Consider the following 20,736-nt stretch of genomic DNA (forward strand, 5'->3'; position numbering starts at 1 on the left):
GCTCAATGGTGGCCGAGCAACTGGCTCGTCACAATACGCCAGTCACTACTCTGTGGTATCGTGTTGAAGCTGCATGGGCAGCTGTACCTGTGCACGCCATCCAAGCTCTGTTTGACTCAATGCCCAGGCGTAACAAGGCCGTTATTACGGCCAGAGGTGGTTGTTCTGGGTACCGATTTCTCAGGATCTATGCACCCAAATTGTGTGAAAATGTAATCAAATGACAGTTCTAGTATAATATATTTGTCCAATGAATATCCGTTTATCATCTGCATTTCTTCTTGGTGTTGCAATTTTAATGGCCAGTAGTGTAGTATGGGTGTTAATTAAGTAATGCAAAAGATGGTTTTTCTCCGCCGATTTCAGTTGAAAAACTGCTGAATTTGCTGTGGGACACAGTGGAATACCCCTGCTTGAGCTCCTATATTTCACGAAGCTCCAGTTGGTAGCGGTGCAATACGTAGCCTTCAAAATGGCGTCAGTAAGTGCGTTACAAGCAGAGAGCTGTCACTGAGTTTCTTTTGGCAGAAAACCAGGGCTTCGCATATATTCATAGGTGCTTGCAGAGTGTCTACTGAGACTTGGCAGTAAACAAAAAAAAAAAATCCTATGCGTCTAGCTCCAACTACCGTTCCGCATTCATAGTCTATTAATTGCTATTGTGCGGTCATAGTCACGTCGGAAACCTTTTCAGATGAATCACCTTAGTACAAATGACAGCTTCGTCAATGCAATGCCCTTTTACACACTGTGTGCGAGATACTATCACAAACTTTATATGTGCTTATCGTTATCCCATGGCTTTGTCACCATCAAAACTGGTGATAATCTGCAGAGTGTGTATCAAATAACACCAGCAGCTGCACGTGCTCGAAAACGACATCCGTTCTGTTCTGTTGCCACACTCATATCTCCGTATATGCCCTAATGTTCGTGTAAGTACTTTACGCTTGTATGTATTGGGTCGTGACTCCTGAATCTTTGCCGACTACGCTTTCTGTTTCCTGACACGTTCCAGCACGAAAACTGGGAGAAGGTCCTTGATCATGAGATCCGTCGGGTTGAACAATAGCCGACTTTCGATCGCCACTTGCCAAAACAAGTCAACTTGATCTACGTGCAACATATGAAGAGATCGGCCAACGGCAAGGTCCTTATCTGGATGAGAACAATACCAGGATAGCTGGCAGATCAGCACGAGCTATTTTATGTCCGGAGTGATTATTTTAACAGCATCCGCACTTGCATCAAGTCACCTCCTACCGCGACGACTGCGTCACACTGACGAACGGTGGATATCAAGTGCCAAGACGGCTGCTGAGGACCAGAATGAGCTCTAGCCACATCATGTAGCATACTGCAGATCCACGGGCAGTAGGTAAAGCAAATGAACCACTACCTCTTTGAGAGCGGATCTTTCGTGTTTATTAAGCTACAACTCAATGCCTTTGAGCAAAGCAAAGCAATCCAAGACACGACAGCAGATGACGTCAATGCCCTGACTTTAACCGACCTCCTAGTCTTACATTCGTGTTGCTGGTCTAGCACCTATTTCACGACGGGTCGCTGTGTATAACTGTAGGAGTGAGGTTAATCAAAAGTGTCTTCGTGGTGCTCAGTGAACCAAATCACATTTGTAATGACAAGACAATGAAACGCTATTCAAGTACTGAATAAATTGTGTAGTGAAATACGCCTACTAAAGTTTCACTGATATACTTCGATAAAGAAATCGCTTTACTAAGCAGAAAACAGTCAAGGTCAGTGTCACTGTAGGATAAAAAACAGTTTTCTTACATTTACAAGAACAAAATTTGTCCAACTAAATTTTTACATTAAAAATAAGTATAATTCCGTTAGGGACTATTGTGTGACTTTAGTAAATTAAATTTCATCCCTATGCTTCTAAACTGTTGCACTTAACATATTGTAATATACTGTATCCAAACTAACAACGTATCATGTATATCTGTTTCACAGATTAGCGACAAATCAAAATAATGAGCACAAAATAATGAGCCCCACACTCATTGATATAGATCTTTTTTTGCTACAAAAAGTGTTTTACGTGTATGGCGTCCATGAAGTTTTCTAATATGGATATTATTCAGTCAGTTGGAAGTGCCACCTTCAAGCAATTTAAAAATGTTTAGCTAACAGAATCGCATTATGTTGATTATTATGAATGCGAGTAATAGGACCGACAAAATCTGCTTGTACCAAGATGCGTAGATACGACCGACTGAAAATGATAAAAATGTATATCACCACAGTTATATTTGGATGAAGCCACAGCTGCAACGAAACAGATACAGCTCTATAAGGAAATAAATAATTTAAATCGATTAAATAATGACCACTGGAACACGAATGTAATGTAAAAAGCGTGAGCAAATTGTGCGTAAAATACGACATTTACATCGCCACTGACATTAACGAAGATGCCAAATGTATGATTTATAAAGAACGTAAATCTAAAAACAAACACGATACTAGGAACAAACTAACAGTATTCGCCCATGTGTTACACAAGAGTAGGTGTACTATATCTCTAATCTGAACTCGGTAAGAAAACTGTTAAGGTTTCTATTGTAAGTGACTAGTGATATGAGTATATCAAAAAGGTATTGTCAATCGTAATCCTATTGCGTACAAAACAGGATAAACAGGTGTGGTAGCTCAGGTTTTCTCAGCATTATTGATTAATGGCGTTCATTCGTATGTTAGTACATATATTCCGTACTGTCAGACAAGAGTCACTGTGGATGTGAGACATTGTAAACACTGAGATGGTTGGAAAACTGCTGCATTGTGCATGATGTTCAAATTTGTTACTTCTTTACTACTAACTCCAATCGCAACACGCGTCGCAAACAGTATCCACATACACCGCTGAATATACCTACAAAAATATATCACTGTACGGCAAATGGTTGAAGAGATATGACGTCATAAACACTGAGATGCGTCATCATGCATGATGCCCACTGTGAGGTTGGATGCCTCCTGGTGGTGTTGCGGGCACGTGACGCAGTAAGAAAAATATGTAAGCCGAGCAGACACCTATTACCCTAGCGAAAATGTGTGCTTCAAATCGAGAAATCTTTTGAGGTATGCAACTTTGCTAAAGGACATATTATTATTACGCAGAGCCTGTGAACGAGTTTCTCGAAAATGGCGAAGCAGGTCCAGTGTTCTCGTGCTACTGTCTAGTGTAGTTTTTTTTAACTTTATTGGACAATGCCGATGGATTCACATTTGTTTCGGACCACACCACTCGGCACACATTGTTGACGACCCATGAGCGTTCACATGTTGGCCCAATGACTTCGTCAGTTACGATTACTTCGTCAGTGGGGTCGGGATCATTGAGATTAGACTGTGTATCACGGGAAACGTGTCAGCTCTTCGGATGAACTACGGTTTTGCTACACCAGGTAGATGGTCGTCTCCACAAACGCAGTCATCCAGGCCAACGGCTGCTGGAAAAACGCGCCTCGCCAAGGAAGCAGGCCGGTGTGAGCAGTATTATGTCACGATTGTCATTCTCCTGCGTTACAGGGGACCTGTGGTGGTAATCGAAGACACCATGTCATCTGCGGGCCACCTGCAGCCCTTCATACTTGACGTCTTCCTTGACGACGATGTCATCTTTCAGCAATGAAATTGTCCGTGTCTCGAAGCCAAATGCTTGCTACAGAGGTTCGATGAGCATTATAGTGAAATCACATCAAAGTACTGGCCACCAAATTCGCCTGATGTGAATCCGACGGTTCCCATCTGTGTCGCTATCGAGCGATATCGCCGCATACACAAATTGGCAACCAGTTATTTAAGGGAATTACATGACTTGTGCAAAGACACCTGGTGCCACACAGCTCTACAAATCAACCAACGTCTGTAGAATCGATGATACGTAGCGTCGGTGATACAGTTTACTAGAAAGATGGCCCAACAAGCTATTAAGCAGGTGGTCATAATGTATTGGCTCGTCAGCGTATGCGCGGGTACCGGATACATTTGGCAACACATGCAGATGTATTTTGGACTTTCCTGAGTTATCTGCCAGTGTTGATCACTTGAAAAAATCATAGAGGTCAAAATCAGCTGGTTATGTTGAGTTGTGTTGCAGGCTATTGTATAACAATTACAGCTGAATAATGCTAAATTGAAAAGCAAAACTGTCCTAATACCCACCATAATTAGGACCAGACAGCAGAATATTGGGGCGCAGATGTAAGAACAAGCCATGTGACAGACCACAATTTGCTTAGAGTATTTCTTATATATGAGCTACAACGAACAACATAAAATTCAGCAGATGTATGCATTTGCTTTAGTGTGTATCTGAGAAGCATATGTGTAATGTACTTCTGATTGAGAGTCATTTCATTTATATTTATCAACGTGAGCGTTGTGAGGCAGACAGTAAATAGAAAATTTGGGTTCACTTTAATTTACTGCGCGCGTCATCTTTTCCGTCACACCAGCACACTTTACTCTAGTTATTCCTAAATTTTTATCCGCACTTCAGAATATACGATTATCCGTTTTCACGTACGAAGTCATTACACGTACCTTCATTAGTCAATTAAAGGAATAACGAAAATTAGAGGTTAGCGTCTCACCAGCGTCGAGATTATTTTCAATCGTTGCGCTCCTGGAAAAAGATGAGTAAAGGAACTAGCCTTTGCGGCTAACCGACCAGCCACTGCCGAGAGAGTCAGAGCCACGATTCTAGCCCAACTCACGTTTCCGGTTAGTTTCTTAATATCACTTGAAACAAAAGGCAGTATGGACGTTTCGCCACGGTCACATCCATTTTTAAGCAACACTCTTATACAATTCGATATTGTACACAAGTTATAATGACCTATACGTCGGAGGACTGTTAAATCCTGGAGTGTGCTTTCCTTTATTCTGAGAGTCACCTAACATACTTTACGAAAAAGTTACACGAGAAAGGAAGACCTGACAGAGCTCTGATCGTTGATGTGTTTAGTTTCTAATCCGCTATACAGCCTCACCCAGTGTTCTGTATTTCGCAGTTTTCACAATATAATTCCGAGGGAACGTCGTCTACTAAAGAAGCATCGTTACCACTAACGTCTTTCACGCCGTGACAAATTCTTCTCACACTAACATATCTACCATCTCTTCTTCACCTACTTCCTCTTCTCTTTCTACAATATTGTCTTAGGTTTGTTCCCCTCATATAGAGGCTGCAGATCAGGAAAACAAATAGGGGCCCCACACCAGGAAAACAAACATGATGACAATATTATAGAAAGGGAAGAGGTAGTAGCTCAAGATGAGAAATACGATGCCGTGAGAAGAATATGACAGAGCACTAAAAAACCGGGTCTCCTGAAGAATGAGGTACAGCCCATCGGCTTTGACCAATGATGTCATAGTTTACTCATAGATATTAATGTTTTTTTTTGAGCCGTAGACAATAAAACGGTTATCTTCTGTGGCGAGACGTCATTATTGTAAATTGAAATAAATAAAAGTGTTTTTAAAAGACGGGGCTATACATTGTGTACGATTTTTTCACTTGTATTAATTCAAATAATTTGTTCATTCCAATTCACTCGGTACTTATTTTCATTCTTAGTGAGTTTGAGACGTTTTGGAAGAATTTTTTTTCATTATGGAGAAATTTTACTTTTTGATTCTCGTGTGTAAGTAGGGATTTATCTATTTCCATGAAGTATGGCTCGTGAACTGCAACACGGAATACAAATTTTACAGTTGTCGCTTTTTACCGCCTTAGCTAGCGTTAGTATTACCACGATATTTGGCCGTCCATACTACTACTATCGAAAGCGAAAGGACGGTCATATGAAAAATTTGCACCCCGTACTTCAGTCGACCCACCGAGATCAGCTGAAGAATAGGATAATACTGTTAGCAAAGACGACCTGTACAGGTCAGCTGAGGTACGGGACATAAATCTTATGCATGTCGCTATTTTCCTACTTTGCTAGCGCTAGTATCCTATTCTTCAGTTGACCTATGTAGGTACGGGATACAATTTTACGTATATAGAGTTTTTTGCCTCTTATTCTTCAGTTGACCTACATAGGGACACAAATTTTACTCTTGTAGGTCTCTTCGCTGTTGCTAGTACTACTATGATAATTTTCGTCGATATTGTTCCGGCGTAACATGAAGCGGCGGATCGTCTGTCCGAAACGTTGCAGCAGAGAAGGCTGTGAGACGACATCAGCCAATAGAACGCTGACTAGAACGACACTACTTCAGGACCGGTACCTATGCGCAGGTACCTATACGCTCCACTCCAGCCAGCTAGCTAGCTTCGGCGGCACTAGAAGAGCCGCACTAGAAGGCGAGTTGTAATATAAACTCTATAGCAGTGACTTACGAACCTGTGTGACTTGCTTGCAAGGAAATAGTATGTATCGAAGGACAATGATCATTTGCTTGTCGCCATTTGCTTGTGGCCTATCTTTGTAGAAACGCCAATTAAATACTGTCAGTTTAACGCATTGTAATATACTCCATTAATAGGATTAGCTATCCGAGAAAGCAGCTTTCTAGGCGCCCTATATTACTCGAGCGGTCAGGATGCCACAGATACTACTAGTATCGAAGGCGAAAAACAAAGCTCAACGGATGAATGTTGTTGTTGTTGTGGTCTCCAGTCCTGAGACTGGTTTAATGCATCTCTCCATGCTACTCTATCCTGTGCAAGCTTCTTCATCTGCCAATACGTATTGCAGCCTACATCCTTCTGAATCTGTTTAGTGTATTCATCTCTTCGTCTCCCTCTACGATTTTTACCCTCCACGCTGCCCTCCAATACTAAACTGGTGATCCCTTGATGCCTCAGAACATGTCCTACCAACCGATCCCTTCTTCTTGTCAAGTTGTGCCACAAACTCCTCTTCTCCCCAATCCTATTCAATACTTCATTAGTTACGTGACCTATCCACCTAATCTTCAGCATTCCTCTGTAGCACCACATTTCAAAGGCTTCTATTCTCTTCTGGTCAACGGAAGAATAGGATACTAGAACTCAAAGAAGCGATATATGTACTGCAACCTTCCGTCATGACAGGTTCTTTTAACATCTGTCAACCTATAAACAAAGAATGCGTTTACTTTGGACTTGTTATATAGCTGAAATAGAAAGTAGAAATGGCGGTCCTCTTTCACAACCACACTGAAAACGATACCGGCATTGTGTTGAACAGTTGTCAAAACTGTTGAAAGTGTGAATTAGAAAGTAATCGCATCTATATGACGTACCTTCTACGTTGCAGATACAATATTCTAAGATGTAGAAAGAGTGTGTTTTATGAACACTAGACACAGGTCTCCCCGTTTCCACAAAAGTAACATGATTTGACCCCCTCCCCCTCCAGTCCATTTCCCACTCCTCCATTGTCCTCGCTCAGACCAGATGGACTGTTCCGATGAGCCTTGCCACAACGTAAGGTCACACTTGAAGGCTAAAACTGTCTCAAAGTAATTCGCAATGACAAATAATACCTTACTAGCGGAAAAAATTCTCCTATGAGAGCACAAAGATTGCGAATATGTACCCGTTTATTTAAAAACTCTGACTGAAAAATGGGGCACCAGCTGCCACATCGTACCTTCTTTATCACCTTTAAAACGATTTTGGCTTGCGAGCATACTCGCACTTGGTTTGAACGTCTGACTCACCTCAAACGCCCACAAGCTTCCCTTGTCACTCGCTCACACCCACTAGTCTATCGCTGTAAATCGTTCGTACCCGTCCACACCCAGTTGTCCTTTGTCACTCACTCACTTACCCATCTTATTGTCAATATCTCTTTCTTTCTGCCATTATTTCCTGTGTCCCAGCCACAGTATCCTTTGTTCTGTCCTGCTATTACAGTGTTCTCTCACTGTCACTGTCTCCCTGTTGCTCTGCGCACTGCTATTACCTCATTCCTTCCTTCCTACTGCTGCTGTTTCTCCTCATTGCCACTGCCTCTCTCTTATTCGCTGTCATTATCATATACTCTCATTATCACTGGCTCTCACCCACTTCCACTTTCACTTTATTCCTTCGCCCTCCCCCCCCCCCCCCACCCCCCACCCCCCACCCCTCGCTCCGTGGCACTGTCTCCACCACTCTTTTCCTAGCGTTGTTCTGTCGCTGTCAACTATATTCCACTGCCACTGTGTCCCTCTTTTTCTCTCACATTGCCGTTGCCTCCTTTGCTCTTTAACACAAGCACTAACTACTAACTTCCAGTATTCATTACTTTAGCGCCTCTTTGCTGCTGACACTATCTTCTTCTCTCTCAGCATAAAAAAGCGAATATGATCAGGTGCCAAAATGTTTGGGAAATTTTTTAAAGATGCTGAGCGAGATAGAACGAAGCAGGTGGTACCCCTCTTTTCAGTCAGTCTTTCATATAAACAGAAACATATTCGTATTATATTGTGCTCCCAATAAAGCATTATTCCCCTAGTTTCCTTCTTTTTCCCTGCTGCAGCGGGGCATGTAACTCATCTGTAGAAAACATGTATTGGTCACTAACATTTAGATAGTTTACTTACGTGAAACTGAAATAACGCAAAACTAATTTTACACCTCAGACCGGATTTTACGCGCAAAAGAATTTTGCTCGTCCTTCAGTACTATTACATGGCGCTCCCAGATGACAAAGGAGACACTTTGCATCATATTTCTCCGTGGTACGTCACTTACGAACTACGTTTTCGATTCACGCCGGATCTTACGTTGTTTTACGTGTTCAAGTAAGGTAAGTTTGAGAATCTTAGGAATACATCGTAAACATTATGGGCATTTGCTGTATGCAGCCGTCTTACACTCCTCGGCTGGATTAGGTAAGTTTGAGAATCTTAGGAATACATCGTCAAAATTACAGGCATTTACTCTACACAGCCGTCTTACACTCCTGGGCTGCATTCTGGTCCGCTAGTGACGGATAAAAATCGCAAATAACCATTTCCGAGGGAGTGACCGAGAAACCACCCATGGTGCCTCATTAAGTCCCATCAAGTCCACCGTACATCACATAAAATGCGAAAAGAATCAACCGATTTGCGCCATTTATCTAAGCATGAGAAGTTGTGTAATATTCATACTTTGAACCCGTACTGTAGAGCCGGCCGGGGTGGTCGAGCGGTTCTAGGCGCTACAGTCTGGAACCGCGCGAACGCTACGGTCGCAGGTTCGAATCCTGCCTCGGGCATGGATGTGTGTGATGTCCTTAGGTTAGTTAGGTTTAAGTAGTTCTAAATTCTAGGGGACTGATGATCTCAGAAGTTAAGTCCCATAGTACTCAGAGCCATTTTTTTGTACTGTAGGGCAGTGATACTGAGACGATTCTTCTGTTGGGTATAGAAACGGTCCCTAGTCCACGGTGCCTAGTCCATAGGCTATCCCAAACACTTGACTACCTTTTTATCGCCAGTTTAACCCGAGATATGAGCGCGAGAATATTCCGTATTTATGAGCGGCGTATTGGAACATATTAGGTACACATGCTGTCGCATGGCTACCGATTTACGAGAACCGTGTGGTTTCTTGTACGATTTGTGTGTCGAGGCAGTACGACCATCACTAAATTGAATCACTTTAATGCAGTCGCTTACAAGAAGCAGACAGTAATGGTCGTTCTGCGGCAAAGGAAGAGCAGAACTTGTGCGGTCTCTGTGTACTACCGCCGCAAACGGGATGCCGAGCAGGATTACGCGGCTGCTGTCAGCAGGCTGTGCGGCGCAGACCAGTAATCCCGGCAGCCTCTCGTCCGTGAAGCAGAGCCACTGGTCCCGAGAACTGGCCAGAGTAAAACTTTACCGCCAGTAGCGTCTCTCGTCTACCTCGTAACTCGAATTCTTGGACTGATTTACGTGCCACACACTGGTCCAGCTTTGTGAAGGCTACAAACGTAAAGCGAGAGCCAACGGCTTGGCTGTAAAAGGTAAATCTCGCCGGCAGGTTCAAAGACCGCACTGGAGTAGATAATTGGCGCAATCGTTTCGGATTTTATTTCACTTACAAGAGATTCTCGCACTGCTGCTGCAAAATCCTAGCACCTTTCATATGTGTGAGCATATCCTTGTGTTAGGAGCTTTCCTGAGAAACCGAGATAGTATAAGTAAATTATCTACCGAGACGATGCAGTCGTATTCGGCACACGCGGGGTTCTGATATAAGTCCGATCATCCAGTCTTAGGTTCCCTGTGATTTCCCTAAATCACTTAGAGGACATCATCCTTCAAGTGAGCTTAATGTCCCAGCTACACTTCTCTCGTGGTCTAAGTGTTATGATAAACTCCCATCTCTACTTTCCTGGGAAAGGAAGAAAAGTAACTTTGCAAATTTGCTCGGAATATTTTTTTCAATCACTGAACCTTCAGAAAATATCACTGTTGTAGCCCTTTCCTCGCCCTGTTGTCGCTTGTTAATAGAGATTAGTCGTTAGCGTATTAGCTTACTTCGTAACTGTATCATGTTTTGCTACAATTATAGACGGCTCTGAGCACTATGGGACTCAACTGCTGTGGTCATAAGTCCCCTAGAACTTAGAACTACTTAAACCTAACTAACCTAAGGACAGCACACAACACCCAGCCATCACGAGGCAGAGAAAATCCCTGACCCCGCCGGGAATCGAACCCGGGAACCCGGGCGTGGGAAGCGAGAACAATTATAGACGTTTAACCAAACGTTACTGGAAGAACAGAGTAAATATAGAAGAGCATTGTGAGTAATCGAGGTGTGCTCGATGAGTCCGCTGAAAGCCATGCAATGTTAAATAACACATAAAATAAATAAAATAAGAACTAAATATGTTTTGTACTTTACTGAAAATTGTGGTATATGGAACGAGAGGTGCACTTAGTCAGCATATGATACTTGAACTTTAAGCTATCTGTCAGCAAGGGGAGGGGGGATTCCTGCCTTATCATATAATTTCATTTCTTTTCACTAGAGTAATATTGATGTTCTCATACTATTTACATATATAAATGTGTAATAACGTCGGGTGAGAATTATATTTAACGTTTCAACTCTTTCACATCGTATACAATCCTAAGGTAACATTGCACGTTTTCTCACCTCTCCATAATTCAGTAAAAGCCACGATTATCATGTGACGCAGAATATCACCCTATGAAATTCATCTGCACTATTTTCAGTATCCGTAGAGCGTTTCTATCCTTTTATCAGACAGCTCTATATCCAACGGAGCCCAGAAAGAATGCATTTCAGGTATTAGTATAGACATTAACAAGGGAAATGAGATCGTATTGCGATAGTAGCGTCTTAATGGTAGATTACTCATCACAGTACCTTTCATTGTGTCTAAGGAGCCCGTATTTGCTTCGTAGTGAATGGAAGGCTTTTCGGAAGAGAAAACTATCTGCTACCAGACAGCCTACTTGTACAGCCAGAGGAGAATACAATTCTCTAATCTTGATAACGGCCGAGCGATTCTAGGCGCTTCAGTCTGGGACCACGAGACCGCTACGGTCGCAAGTTCGAATCCTGCCTCGGGCATGGATGTGTGTGATGTTCTGAGGTTGGTTAGGTTTAAGAAGTTCTAAGTTCTAGGGGACTGATGACCTCAGATGCCAAGTCATATAGTGCTCAGAGCCATTTGAACAATTTGATAACATTTTAACGGTTCATGCACTACTTCAATTCTGCATCTTTGTGCCACACGTATATTTCTTTTTGTAATATGCGGTTAATTTTAATGATCGTACATTTTTCGTGTGTAATTGCAAAAGTATTAATGTCTTCACACTATGAAACGTATTGTGTTTGCGTGAAGCATTGCCTAAGAGGAAAAGCGCTCTAAACCTTAGCACCTCACCTACTATGCAAGTTTATCTTTTATCGAACTTGTGCAATGCTGTTTGTTACTGCGTTGTAGGTAAAGGAACACATGTCTGCCTAAGGCATTCCTATCTGCCAGGCGTAGTATGTGGGCTAGCTGTCGCTGTATAAAGTTTTTGTTAGGTACTCAAATTTCTCATTTTTTGTATCAACCTTACTGTATTAGACCGTAATACTGTCTGATTCATCAGCTAAATCAGAATGATGTGCATACAGAACTGGACGTATATTTGCGGTGCACTTGAAAGTTCCTGGAGCTCGCTTTAGGAACACGAAGACAGCGGCTATGCCATACAGAGTTCCCGCTTGCAGTTGACAAGCTAGTTGGTAATTCCACGTACGATTTGTGTTACGTGTAAACCCGTGTCTACATTTGACATGCCAAAAAAACGTACTGTCTGAGCAACACGTGTAGTTAAACTGTATTTTTTGTCTCTACGGTTATTAATGTCAACTAGGGTCTTGCCGTTTTTTACCTATTCACAATTCTACTTTCTTTTACTGTAATAGTCAAGCTGCATGTTGCGCACACTATTTGCGTACACATCATCATCGTTAATCTTCAGCCTTAATCTGACTTAATGTGTATGATCATGGTCTCAAAACAGAACTGTCTAAACTGTAAGATATAGTTATCTGAGCGTAGTACAGGGTGGGAAAAAAGGGGCCCGGAGAACAGAGTTCCAGGTACAAAGAAATACAGTACTAACCTGACTATAGCAAATGTTGAAAGTGACAAAAATTCATCTCTTGGCACTTTTGAGCACTGGTCAGCAAGCTTCTGAAGGCGGGTCGAAGCAGGACCGCTGGAATTACTGCAATCTCATCCGAAATGCTCTGCTGCAGTTGTTGAAGACTATGAGGGTTGTTGCGATACTTCTTAGACTTGAGGGCTCGCCACGCAAGCTAATCGCACACTGACAGGTCAGGTGACCTGAGTGGCCAGCAAGGGCCGCGACCAGGCTGAGCTCTGCTAACATCTCTGTCAGGCGTGAAGACTGTGTAAATGTGCTCCAAGTTTCAGCCGGCTGTATGGGCAGTTGCTCCGTCTGAAGCATTTTCTGGTGAACTGCAGCCACATTTTCTGGGGTGCGGGCACGTTTAGGAATTTTTTCTGACTTGTTCAAAACATATCCTGTCTGTGGCCATTTTCGGAATAAGCGTTGCGTGTCACTCTTTGCTGGCACTTTGATACAATTAAACTAGTCAGTAAACAACTGGTCACACCGTTTCCACGTCTTTGTTGTCACGTAACTTCCCACAATGAACCCCCACTGCTCCATTGTGAGTACCGTCGTCCCCACTGCGCTACTGCACTCACACTGACACAGCCCGCTCTGCGCTCTGAACCGGTACGGATCACGTGGCGAGCGTACACGTGGCGGGTGTACAAGTTGTGCGCGCGGCACGGTTTGTGGTTTTACGCACACATTCACGCCTAATCGAATCCACTCGTCCGGGCCACCTTTATTTGCCCCAACCTGTACTTTGATAACTTTTACTGCACTTTTAATGATGATGATTTTTGTGACGTACTGACCATCACGGTGGTTTCACATGGTTTTATGATGACAGTGTGTCTTCCCCTGATACTTGGATATAATGTCACGAAGCACGCCTTGTAGTTGTTCTGTTGTGAATTGGCAGGAGCCAATTCACGGGGTTTGGAGGAAGCCGAAAGGCACGCGTTTAAGCTCACGCAAACTGGCGTGAGGTCTGGAACAGGACAATGTAATTAATGTAGCCAATAAGGTACGTTGCTGCTGGAATACTTAACTTTAATCCATAACTGGTGTACATCGCTCTTGTTGATACATTAATAACAATCTCAATATAAACTGGTAATGGCGCCTTGCTAGGTCGTAGCAAATGGCGTAGCTGAAGGCTATGCTAACTATCGTCTCGGCAAATGAGAGCGTATTTGTCAGTGAACCCTTCCTAGCAAAGTCGGCTGTACAACTGGGGCGAGTGCTAGGAAGTCTCTTTAGACCTGCCGTGTGGTGGCGCTCGGTCTGCAATCACTGACAGTGGCGACACGCGGGTCCGACGTATACTACCGGACCGCGGCCGATTTAAAGGCTACCACCTAGCAAGTGTGGTGTCTGGCGGTGACACCACATGTTCTTTAATGTTGTGACAATGAGCGTGGTTCTCGTATCTTCATTGCTCAATTTTGTGTGGGTCGATATGTGTTGGATTCACGTCGTGTGCCCTGATAAACAAGGTAATGACAGCTGATGTTTCCAACAACATCGATATGATTTGTGGCTAGTATGTCCGCAGCTCGTGGTCTTGCGGTAGCGTTCTCGCTTACTGCGCACGGGGTCCCGGGTTCGATTCCCGGTGGGGTTAGGTATTTTCTCTGCCTCGTGATGATTGGGTGTAGTGTGTTCTTCATCATCATTTCATCGTCGTTGACTAGCAAGTCGCCGAAGTGGCGTTAACTATAGAGGACTTGCAATACGGCGGCCGAACTTCCCCGTATGGGGCCTCCCGGCCAACAATGCCATACAATCGCTACATTTTGGTGGTAAATGTTGTGTTCATTTCAAACTGACGTATTTGGCAGCTATGCGCATCTCTTGGGAATCGCAACTAAAGTTGAAGCTAATCTGACGCCATCTACCGACAAATTTGATTTATGAGGAAAGCATAATTGTTGTCCGGAATATTGCCTTTTACCTTTAATAAGTATGTGGGAGTTGTGTATTGATCGGCGGTTCATTTATAAATACGAGAGACTGTCTTTACTTTTTCCTTCCTATATTCGTTGAGTTGTGTAGCTGAACGTCGGGTACTCCTTTCATCCAGCACAGCAGAGACATTTGTTAGTACTGATACTTCGTTTCTAAGGAGATTTTATGGTCTGTAGGAAACGCTTATGTCGCCCATTTTTGTAAGCTCTGACACTGCACTCACAAATCGCTATGCGATGTTCAGTCTTTTTATTTGGTCAGTTTTGGCTGTGTTTGAGGTAAGCACGATGCTCGCTAGCTCTGGAGAAAGGATTTAGTTTGCCGTGGTGAAAAGCGAGCTGACTGAATGGCCGCATAGCTGTTCTGGCTTGACCACAGGAGGTTCGTCACCTCTGGTGGAAAGAGGCCGACGCCGCGGGTGCTGTTTTCCGTAGAATAATACGTAAGCTCCTGGCCGCCCATTTCGGCTAAAAGTGCGGTTTTCTCCTTTGAAAAGAGTTGCCGACTGGGCCCAGAGGATTGCTGAGTGTGACGGATTCACTTTCATGTACCCAGATCGCAGGAGAGAACAAAAATGCACCTATAACCCACCATGGGAAAACTCGTTGCCTTCCCTCCAAAATCTGGCTATCCAACTATAAGAATCTTCTCCGACATAGTGCTTTGGCGTGAAGGGAGCGACCAATGAGTGGAACAAGGCTAGGAGTCAATGCCAGTCTTCTGCGTATTAAAATGCATTCAGTGAGTCAAGAATGGGATATTTGTGCAAGATTCTTTGTATTATGGAAAAGAAAGCGAAAATTCTTGCCCGTCAATGTGGCAATGGATGGACGTATTCCCCTCCATGTTGAATTTTTCAAGAGTTAGACAGTTCGGTGGGCTCAGGATTCCGCTTCGGGACTTGCCGTTGGCAAGAGGTCTGGGTCTTTCCCGATGTCGGCGACACTTTTCTCCCCTGCCGTCTTTGTCGTTTTGCATTCGGGGCTGACTTATGCGTTGTGGTGCACCGAGTTCTAAATAAGTATCGCATTTGCAGATTGCGCTGTATGTTATCTGAGCATCTCACAGTTTGCAGGATTTGCAGTGAAACTTGGTTTGCTTGATTAATTGTCTTATTTCATGAGTCTTTCACTCTATTACTTTGCATTTGTCAACTGCGCAAATTTTGAAAGCTTCTAGCGCTTCCCGAACAGTCATCCAGTTAAATTTGAGGTATCCTCCAACGATTTAGCAGTACATTCAAATGCAATTAAGCTTCTAGTGAGTTACAGTTTCCCTTTAATGTTCAAAGAACTGATGTTTGCACGATATTAAGTGCTTAGTAGTCATTTTCATTAGCTCATGAAGAATCTTTATCACAATCAATCGATAGAGCCGAGTCCACTCTTGCTTTACTAGTACACTGAAGCGTCAAAGAAACTGGTGTAGACATGCCTATTCAAATACAGAAATATGTAAACAGGCAGAGTACGGTGCTGCAGTCGGAAACGACGGTAAAACATCAGATATCTTAAATTTTTGCGGCTGGAAAGAAGATCCTGTAAGAACGGGACCAAGAATGACTGAAGAGAATCGCTCAGCGTGACAGAAGCGCAACCCTTCCGAAAATTGCTGCAGATTTCAAATTGCTGAAAACCGAGTTTCGTTTCAAATTGTATTGAGCGGATGGACGTGTACGGTTATGGAGACAACCTAATGAATCCATGGACCCTGCATGTCAGCAGGGGACTGTTCAGACTGGTGAAGGCTCTGTAATGGTGTGGGGCGTGTGCAGTTGGAGTTATGTGGGACCCCCGATTCGGCTGGACACGACTCTGACAGGTCAGAGTGTTTCAGAGAGGAAGTATGCGCCTTTTTTGTGCACCAACGGGAGCACTTTCCCACTGGTTGCCTTCTTTCTGCTGCTGCTCATGTAAGTCAGTTTACTGTTTATTTATGTACTGCGACATATTACTTACTTTGGCACATCCACACAACAAGTAAGAATTGTATAAAGGAAGATTAACGACACAGAAAAAGCGTTCTTTTCGTCCAAATGGCAATTACTGTTCTTTTCGTTCAAACACAAAGAACTGAGATCTACGTTAAAGTGCGCTGTTTGATTTGCAAGTACAAAGCATTTCATATGATAAAATTATTTTTCTACGTCAGTTGAAACTACATTTAAGACTCAGATTGGAAATTACGTACATATTTAACGTGCATAAGTACGGTTACTTTGAACGTCTGGAGTTCGATGATGGATAACGATGCAGAAACAAGTTTAAGATTCTCCAAGAGCTTCATCTTAAGAATATGTGGTAAAAAGTTCAATTTGTCACAAATAGAAACCACGGAAGCGGCCATCCCCATACTTAGTACTTCCGGTAACCTAAAATCATGGTTTTCCGTTTCTATATTGGTAACGGATAAAGCTTTTCGAAAACGGGAAAATGGCGATTCAAGATAAATGTCTTAAAGATGTACGGTTAAACGTTGAGCTATTTGTTACGGTTAGTTAGTTACGTAATTGCGAGCCATGGTGAAGAAGATGATTAAAAACCGGTTTTCGCCGTTTTCTCAGGAATCGCCCATGAACAATGGGCGCTTTTCTTAGGCGTCTAAGGGCCACCGTACACCACACCCAACAAAGAAACAACCGATTTGCCCAGTTTGCCTGGGCTGAAGGAAGTGTGAGATATTTAAATTTTGGCTATCTACTGAAGGACAGCTACAATAAGCACTTTCTTACTTTAGATATATAGATGGTCCTCAGTCCAACGGCTATTCAAAACAATTGACCGCTTACGTCTGTGATCAATAGAATCCAAGATATGACCCCATAAAAAATATCATTTTTGTTCACGGCTTTTTGGAACGGTCTTGTCATACACGGACCGGTATACAACGTGATTCTTCTTGACGTTTAAAATCCTCCGAAGAGGCGTAGGTGACTTTGATACAAGTAATTTAATATAAGGCACAGGGGGTCGCAAATGTCCGGAAATATTCCAAAAATGGATGGGAAATGTTGAACACGTGACGTCACTAGATGACGTACCTCGCCGCAAGTACAGCGATTAGGTTTGGGCGTGAAGGGATGATTGAGCGATGCACTACTTGCATTCGAGCAAACGGTGCATATTTCGAACACCTTATGTAAATATGATCTGTTGTAAACGTAGAAGTTGCATATTACTGTCCTCGTCGTAACTAAGTAATAGCTGTTCTTATTTTGTGTTTCTTTCCATTCGTTTCTTCTTGGTTTTTTTTGTAGACATTATTTAGTAAAGAGAATGTAGTTCATTTATTTATTTAATTTATTTATTTATTTATTGTTCCGTGGGACCAAATTAAGGAGCAGTCTCCATGGTCATGGAACGAGTCAATACATGAAATTATAACACGATATTAGAAACAGATAAAATGAAATATAAAAAAACATATTCAGGTGACAAGTCGTAAGTTTAAATGAAGAAAATCAACAATGTAACACTGGAATTTGCTTAATTTTTTAGCTCTTCCAGGAGCTCCTCGACAGAATAGAAGGAGTGAGCCATGAGGAAACTCTTCAGTTTAGATTTAAAAGAGTTTGGGCTACTGCTAAGATTTTTGAGTTCTTGTGGTAGCTTATTGAAAATGGATGCAGCAGAATACTGCACTCCTTTCTGCACAAGAGTCAAGGAAGTGCATTCTACATGCAGATTTGATTTCTGCCTAGTATTAACTGAGTGAAAGCTGCTAACTCTTGGGAATAGGCTAATATTGCTAACAACAAACGACATTAAAGGAAATATATACTGTGAGGGCAATGTCAGAATTCCCAGACTATTGAATAGGGGTCGACAAGACGTTTTCGAACTTACACCACATATAGCTCGAACAGCCGGTTTTTGAGCCAAAAATACCCTTTTTGAATCAGAAGAATTACCCCAAAAAATAATACGATACGACATAAGCGTATGAAAATATGCGAAGTAGACTACTTTTCGTGTTGAAGTGTCACTTATTTCAGATTCTGTTCTAATGGTAAATCAAGCAGCATTTAGCTTCTGAATAAGATCCTGGACATGGGCTTTCCACAACAGCTTACTATCTATCCGAATGCCTAGGAACTTGAACTGTTCCGTCTCGCTTATAATATGCCTATTCTGTCTGATCAAAATATCGGTTCTTGTTGAATTGTGAGTTAGAAACTGTAAAAACTGAGCCTTACTGTGATTTAGCATCAAATTATTTTCCACAAGCCACGAACTTATTTGATGAACTACATTATTTGTTACTGTTTCAATATTACACACAAGATCCTTCACTATCAAGCTGGTGTCATCAGCAAACAGAAATATTTTTGAATCACCTGTAATACTAGAAGGCACATCATTTATATAAATAAGAAACAGCAGTGGCCCCAGCACCAACCCTTGGGGAACGCCCCACTTAACAGTGCCCCATTGGGACTGAACATCACTACCACTCTCAGTATTGCAGAGAATTACCTCTGCTTTCTGTTCTTGAACTAAGAGGCGAACCAATTGTAAGCTACTCCCCTTAATCCATAATGGTCCAACTTCTGCAGTAATAGCCAGCTGCGGTGGTCTAGCGGTTCTAGGCGCGCAGTCCGGAACCGCGCGACTGCTACGGTCGCAGGTTCGAATCCTGCCTCGGGCATGGATGTGTGTGATGTCCTTAGGTTAGTTAGGTTTAAGCAGTTCTAAGTTCTAGGGGACTGATGACCACAGATATTAAGTCCCATAGTGCTCAGAGCTATTTTTCTGCAGTAATATTTTGTGGTCAACACAGTCAAAAGCCTTCGTTAAATCAAAGAATACACCTAGCGTTCGCAACCTTTTATTTAATCCGTCCAAAACCTCACAGAGAAAAGAGAATATAGCATTTTCAGTTGTTAAACCATTTCTAAAACCAAACTGAACTTTTGACAGCAAATTATGTGAATTTAAATGCTCCAGTAACCTTGTGTATACAATCTTCTCGATAACTTTAGCAAACACCGATGGCATAGAAACAGGTCTAAAATTGTCAACATTATCAATGTCTCCCTTTTTATAAAGTGGCTTCACTACCGAGTACTTTAATGGGTCAGGAAACCGACCACTCCTAAAGAAAAAGTTACAGATATGGCTAAGTACTGGACTAACATACATAGAACAATACTTCAGTATTCTTCTAGATACCCCGTCATATCCATGAGAGTTCTTGGTCTTTAGTGATTTGATTATTAACTCAATCTGCCTCTTGTCAATATCATGGAGGAGCATTTCAGGTAACAGTCTCGGAACACTTTTTTCTAAGAGCGCTATATGATTCTCTGTTGGGACTAGGTTTCTATTTAGTTCACCTGCTATATTCAGAAAGCGATTATTAAATACTGTACATATATGCGACTTATCAGTAACACGGACATTCCCACTACGCACTGATTCTATATCCTCGACCTGTCTCTGCAGACCAGCAACTTCCTTTACGACTGACCATATGGTTTTAATTTTATCCTGAGACTTAGCTATTCTATCTGCATACCACATACTTTTTGCCTTCATAATAACATTTTTAAGCACCTTACAATACTGTTTGTAATGGGCTGCTGCATTTAGATTTTGACTGTTTGTAACGTTTTGATATAATTGCCACTTTGTTCTACAAGATATTCTTATCCCTCTAGTCAGCCACCCAGGCTGCCTGTTTGTGCTAGTACCCTGTTTTAAACGTTCTAACGGAAAGCAACTTTCAAAGAGCATGAGAAAAGTCTTGAGAAAAGCATTATATTTATCGTCTACTGTATCAGCGCTATAAACATCTTGCAACTCTTGTTCCTTTATAAGGTTTACAAAGGTCTCTACAGCAATTGGATCAGCTTTCCTGAACAGCTAATGACTATATTTAACACGTGTTGCAGCACAAAAATCTTTTAAAGTTAAAATTTGTGCATCATGATCCGAAAGGTCATTCACCTTTTTGCTAACAGAATGCCCTTCTAGTAATGAGGAATGAACAAAAATGTTGTCTATGGTTGTTCTACTGTTCCCTTGCACTCTCGTTGGAAAGAATACGGTTTGCATAAGATTATATGAATTAAAGAGGTCTACCAGCATCCTCTTCCTTGCACAATCACTTATACAATTAATATTGAAGTCACCACATATAACTAACTTTTTGTATTTCCTA

At 42.3% G+C, this 20,736-nt stretch overlaps 1 protein-coding gene across 1 annotated transcript in view; it reads left to right on the plus strand.

The window, feature by feature from the left end:
• LOC124595252 overlaps positions 1–20,736 on the plus strand; it is a 129,276-nt gene that overhangs the window by 32,162 nt on the left and 76,378 nt on the right. The window lies entirely within an intron of this gene.

The sequence above is a fragment of the Schistocerca americana genome, chromosome 1, assembly GCF_021461395.2.
Source record: "Schistocerca americana isolate TAMUIC-IGC-003095 chromosome 1, iqSchAmer2.1, whole genome shotgun sequence".
Classification (NCBI taxonomy): Eukaryota; Metazoa; Arthropoda; class Insecta; order Orthoptera; family Acrididae; genus Schistocerca; species Schistocerca americana.